This window comes from Podarcis bocagei, assembly GCF_964188305.1.
Source record: "Podarcis bocagei genome assembly, chromosome: 14".
Classification (NCBI taxonomy): Eukaryota; Metazoa; Chordata; class Lepidosauria; order Squamata; family Lacertidae; genus Podarcis; species Podarcis bocagei.
Window position 1 is genome coordinate 19562206 of NC_138139.1, and position 6071 is coordinate 19568276.

The window sequence follows — 6071 nt, forward strand, 5'->3', positions numbered from 1 at the left end:
TGTAGGGGCTGTGTGTGTGTGTGTGTGTGCTTGAGCTATCGTTCTCCTCCTCCTGCTTCCTGTTCTCTCTCACAGCGCCCCAGCGCTCTCCTGCGACTTTAGGATTGATAGTGTCTGTGTGTGTGTGTGTGTGTGTGTGTGATCGTTCTCCTTCTCTTGCTTCCCACTCCCAGCCCCTACGTTCTCCTGCGACTATAGGATTGATACTGTGTGTGTGAGAGAGAGGTGGGGGGATCGTTCTCCTTCTCTTGCTTCCCACTCCCAGCCCCTACGTTCTCCTGCGACTATAGGATTGATACTGTGTGTGTGTGAGAGAGGGGGGGATCGTTCTCCTTCTCTTGCTTCCCACTCCCAGCCCCTACGTTCTCCTGCGACTATAGGATTGATACTGTGTGTGTGTGAGAGAGAGAGAGGGGGGGGGATCGTTCTCCTTCTCTTGCTTCCCACTCCCAGCGCCCCTGCCTCTCCTGTGACTTTAGGATTGATACTCCGTGTGTCTGTGTGTGTGAGAGGGATTGTTCTCCTCCTCCTGCTTCCTGTTCACTCCCCCAGCGCCCCTGCGACTTTAGGGCGACTTTAGCATGGATCCACATGGATCCTCAGGATTTTTGCCTTGGGCTACCCCAAACTCACCGTCAGATCACATGTCTGTGGCCACAGCATGAACCACAAAAATCATACATCCACTGTTTTGTTTAGAATAGTTTTTTCTTTTTTTCCTCCTTTAAAAACTACATGCGTGTTATGGTCTGGTGCGTGTTATAGAGCGAAAAATACGGTAGTCTATGGTATAAAAAACATTCATTCATTGCTTTGCCCATTTTTGCCTCTGGCCCTGACCACCAATGGCATGTGGGCCCCAGAAGGTTGCCCAGAAGAAAATGTAATCCTCAGGTTGGAAAAAAGTTCCCCCATCTTGTTTTACTTCTTCATTTCCATAGTCTTTGTTAGTCCTCCATGCTGGTTTCCAAGGCCCCAGACAGAGGCACTGTCTTGCACCCAAGTCGGGGGGGGGGGGGGTTGGAGCACATCGTACGCATGTCACAGGCGCCCAGCAACAGATCTGTGGCAAGGTTTACTGTTGCCTCAGCCAGATTTTTCATTTTTACTGCACACTGACCCGCTGTATTCCCTGAATACTAAATTTCAGATGAGGGTATGTAGTGATATGATCAGTTGACCAATTTCATTCATTCTTGCTTCATACATACTCCCCTTTTTGCTCATTACGGCAAGAGGCACCAGCAGTGCTGGAAAGCAGACATGCTTACCCAAAGAGAAGTAGGTTCTCTTCCTTGTTCTATGAAATTAGATCTACAGCATTCCCCACCTCTCTCGTCTTCCTCTTCCTAGAGATAAATACCAGGACTGTTTGATTTGTAAAGCAAACCAGCAGGGGTCCCTCTGAAACAGAAAAAGCTCCGAAGAAGCCTACAAGAGGTGCATTCATTAGACCACTGGCTCCCACTCAAGCCAAACAGGATATCTACTATGATGCTGCAGAGAAGACAGGGGTCTTTCAGAGTGGAGAGTGGGGTGGAAGCTGGTTGAGCTACCGACTTCAGCATTACAATCTCTCTTTCTTTTTTTAAAAAGATATTTATTAGAGGTTTAATAGTTACAGAAAAAAGAAGAAAGAAAAAAGAAACAATAAAAAAGAAACAATAAAAAGTTAAACAAAACAAAACAATACCTTACAATACATCAGAAATAAAAAAGAAAACAAAAAACTATACAGCAAAACGAGAAAACCAAAAACATTTAAAAACACACCTAATATTTCCGTATCTTTACCTTTCATTTGCTTGTTTCATCGAACTCCTCACACCTCCCTTTTTTGTATTCTAGTTCAATTAGCTAATTCAGCAAATCCTTTCCATCTTTCTCAATTTTTGTTCTATAATTTATCTTAACACAATCTAACCTTAAATTTTCCATTTTGACCCATTAACAATCTATTTTTACTTAATTCTTTATAACATTTCTGCTAAAGCCATATAGCTTCATTCCAACATCCTTCTAACATTCATTAATTTTGCAATATTTCTGTAAATATACTTTGAATTTTTTCCAATCTTCTTCCACCGACTCTTCTCCCTGGTCTCGGATTCTGCCAGTCATTTCCACCAATTCCATGTAGTCCATCAGCTTCATCTGCCATTCTTCCCGGGTGGGTAGATCTTGTGTCTTCCAATGCTTTGCGATAAGTATTCTTGCTGCTGTTGTAGCATACATAAAGAAAGTTCTATCCTTCTTTGGCACCAATTGGCCGACCATGCCCAGGAGAAAGGCCTCTGGTTTCTTCAGAAAGGTATATACCTTTTTCATTTCATTATAAATCATCTCCCAGAAATTCTTAATCCTTGGGCATGTCCACCAAAGGTGAAAGAATGTACCTTCAGTCTCATTACATTTCCAGCATTTATTATCGCTGCAAATGGTAGATTTTTGCAAGCTTGACTGGTGTTATGTACCACCTATAAATCATTTTCATTAGATTCTCTTTTAAGGCATTACATGCCGTAAACTTCATACCTGTTCCCAGTCAGCCATCATAATGTTATGTCCAACATCTTGTGCCCATTTAATCATAGCAGATTTCACCGTTTCATCCTGAGTATTCCATGTCAACAGCTAGTTATACATTCTTGACAGATTCTTAACTTTGGGGTCTAACAATTCTGTTTCCAATTTTGATTTTTCCACCTGGAAGCCTAGTTTTTTGTCCAAATTATATGCCTTCATTATTTGATAGTAATGGAGCCAGTCTCGCACTCTGTTTTTTAATTTTTCAAAACTCTGCAGTTTTAATCTATCTCCCTCTTGTTCCAGAATTTCCCAATACTTCGGCCATTTGGCCTCCATATTGAGTTTTTTCTGAGCCTTTGCTTCCATTGGTGACAGCCATCTTGGGGTTTTATTTTCTAGCAGGTCCTTATATCTTATCCAGACATTAAACAGTGCTTTTCTGACAATATGGTTTTTAAACGCTTTGTGTGCTTTAACCTTGTCATACCACAGATATGCATGCCAACCAAATACATTGTTGAAACCTTCCAAATCCAAGACATCAGTGTTTTCAAGAAGCATCCATTCTCTCAGCCAACAGAAAGCGGCTGATTCATAATAAAGTTTAAAGTCTGGCAGGGCAAATCCACCTCTTTCTTTAGCATCAGTTAATATCTTAAATTTTATTCGAGGCTTCTTGCCCTGCCAGACAAATCTAGAGATGTCTCTCTGCCACTTCTTGAAACAGTCCATTTTGTCCAAAATTTGTAATGTTTGAAACAGAAACAGCATCCTTGGCAATACGTTCATTTTTATCACAGCAATTCGGCCTAACAGTGATAACTTCAAGTTTGACCATATTTCTAAGTCCTTTTTCACTTCAGTCCAACATTTTTCATAGTTATCCTTAAATACATTCACATTCTTAGCAGTCATGTTAACCCCTAAGTATTTCACTTTCTTAACCAATGTTAATCCTGTCTCCTTCTGAAACTTATCTCTCTCAATCACGGTTAGATTTTTCTCTAAAACTTTAGTTTTCATCTTGTTCAACTTAAAGCCTGCTACCTGACCAAATTCTTGAATCAATTCCAGTACTCTTTTAGTACTAGATTCTGGCTCCTGTAAAGTCAATACCAAATCATCAGCAAATGCTTTGCATTTGTACTGTTTAGCTCCCACTTGTATACCTTTAACCAATTGGTCCCTTCTAATCATATTTAACAAAACCTCCAGGACCGATATAAAAAGCAATGGAGAGATTGGGCAACCTTGTCGTGTTCCTTTCTCAATCTTAAATTCTTCCGTCACTACGTTATTCACAATTAATTTAGCCTTCTGCTTTGAATAAATTGCACCTATACCATTTCCGAAACCTTGACCAACCCCCATCCCCTGTAAATTCTTCTTCATAAACTCCAAGAAATATTGTCAAAGGCTTTCTCCGCATCCACAAATATCAGAACTGCTTTAGTATTAATCTTCACTTGTAGTTTTTCTAAAATATTAATTATGTTCCTCGTATTGTCAGACAAGTGTCTGCCCGGGAGAAAGCCCGCTTGATCTTTATGAATTTCTTCTGCTAATACCTTTTTTAATCTTTTAGCCAAAATGTCTGCAAAAAATTTGTAATCCACATTAAGTAGTGATATGGGGCGGTAGTTCTTAAGCTGTGTCTTTTCAGTCTCTGTTTTCGGTATAAGTAATATAAGCTTCCTTCCACGACTCTGGTGCCCTTTTCCCTTCCAGTATTTCATTACAGACTTCCTTTAAAGGTTGTATTAACCATTCTTTCAGAGATCTGTAGTATCTTGAAGTCAATCCATCCGGTCCTGGGGATTTACCTAGTTGTTCTGAATGGCCCCTTCTACCTCCTGCTCCGTTATCTTGTAATTCAACATTAGCTTATTTTCCTGAGATATTTTTTGTAGTCCATTAGTTTTCAAAAATCTATCAATGTCCATTTATTTCTGCGTCTCTTGTGTATATAGTTGTTTAAAATACCTCTGGGAACACTTTCTAATTTCCACTGGATTCTGTATATTCTTTCCTTCGACTTCCAAATTCGTAACGGTGTCAAGCTTTTGTCTCACAATCTCACCCTACCCAGAGGCATTAATATGACTTAGGTGGAGCAAGGGATGTGGATGGAATCAAGTGTCCCTCTGCCACTCTTTCTCATGAATTCACCCATGTTAAGTCAGGTTAAGGTTTCCCAAAGAAATAAAAGCAGCACCCATCACTTCACCACCCTTAAAACTAGTATACGGAATAAGCATCTCCCCCTGGATCACAAAAATCAGCAAGTTATAGAAAGGAGTTCCAGCTGCACCACTACCTTTGACTTGATGTTTTCCCAAATGCGGGGAATTTAGAGTAAGCAATGCAGACCTGCAGTCTGCTGTGGCAGAGCCCACCAACACCAAGAGCAGCACATGATTTTGTGGGTCATATACAGCTTGGTTCCTAGAATTTCTGGGGGCTTAAGTAGGTTGCAATACAAAAAGCCAGTTTGTTGTGTGTTGTTGACTAGAAGCCACAAGCCCCAAATCTGGATGGTTATTTCAGATCAATTTGTGAACTGAAGCATTGTGCATCTCTGCAATGCTGTACTTCCTCCCCCCAGGTCTCTTTCTCTAGGCTTCTTTTCTCTTAAATAACTAGGTTAATATTAAATCTGGATATAAGCATGTTACTAGTACAGTTGACTCAGTTCAAAGATTAACTGTAGGGGTAGCAATGCTTCCACTAGATACACTGCAAGTTAAGAGGCTTTTCCATGTAAATGAAGAATCAATGTGATTATTTCTCAAAATATGTATACTTAAATATCTGCTGTGCCATGCACAGACATTTTCATTTTTGTTAGATGGAAACAAACTATTCTAGTCTGCCCAGTGACTCCCAGATTTTTCTCTTTTGCTGTGCTTTGGCCAGTTCAATCCTCACAAAAACCAAGTGGCAAATGAAAGGAAAATGCTAATCACAGACACATAGCAGTCATTTTTGTTTGCTGCTGGTTCTGCAAGGGTTGGGCTAGCCAAGGCATAGAAAAACAGAAATGAGCAAGTGTGGAAAGAAGACTTGTCCAGTGCACAGGTTCCTAAATTCTCACACCCAACCTCACAGATGTTATGGAAGCTGCTTGTAGAAAGAGCTTGTATGGGATTTTCATTGCTATCTATTTAAGGAAAGCATGCACAATGTACAGTGGTACCTTGGTTTACAAACTTAATCCGTTTTGCAAGTCCGTTCTTAAACCAAAGCGTTCTTAAACCAAGGTGATCTTTCCTATAGCAGCGGGGGACTCAATTTACAAATGGAACACACTCAACAGGAAGTGAAACATGTTCTTAGTCCAAGGCAAAGTTCACAAACCAAAACACCAACTTCCTGGTTTGCAGCATTCTTAATCCAAGTTGTTCATAAACTAAGGTGTTCTTAAACCACTGTATACTGTGTGACAAAGAGCTTCAAGGCCTGGGTATAGGAATGAAACTGTAACTAATACTCTACTTTGCTGTAAACTAAACTTGGTTTAGTAGGCAGATTTCCTTGAAGAT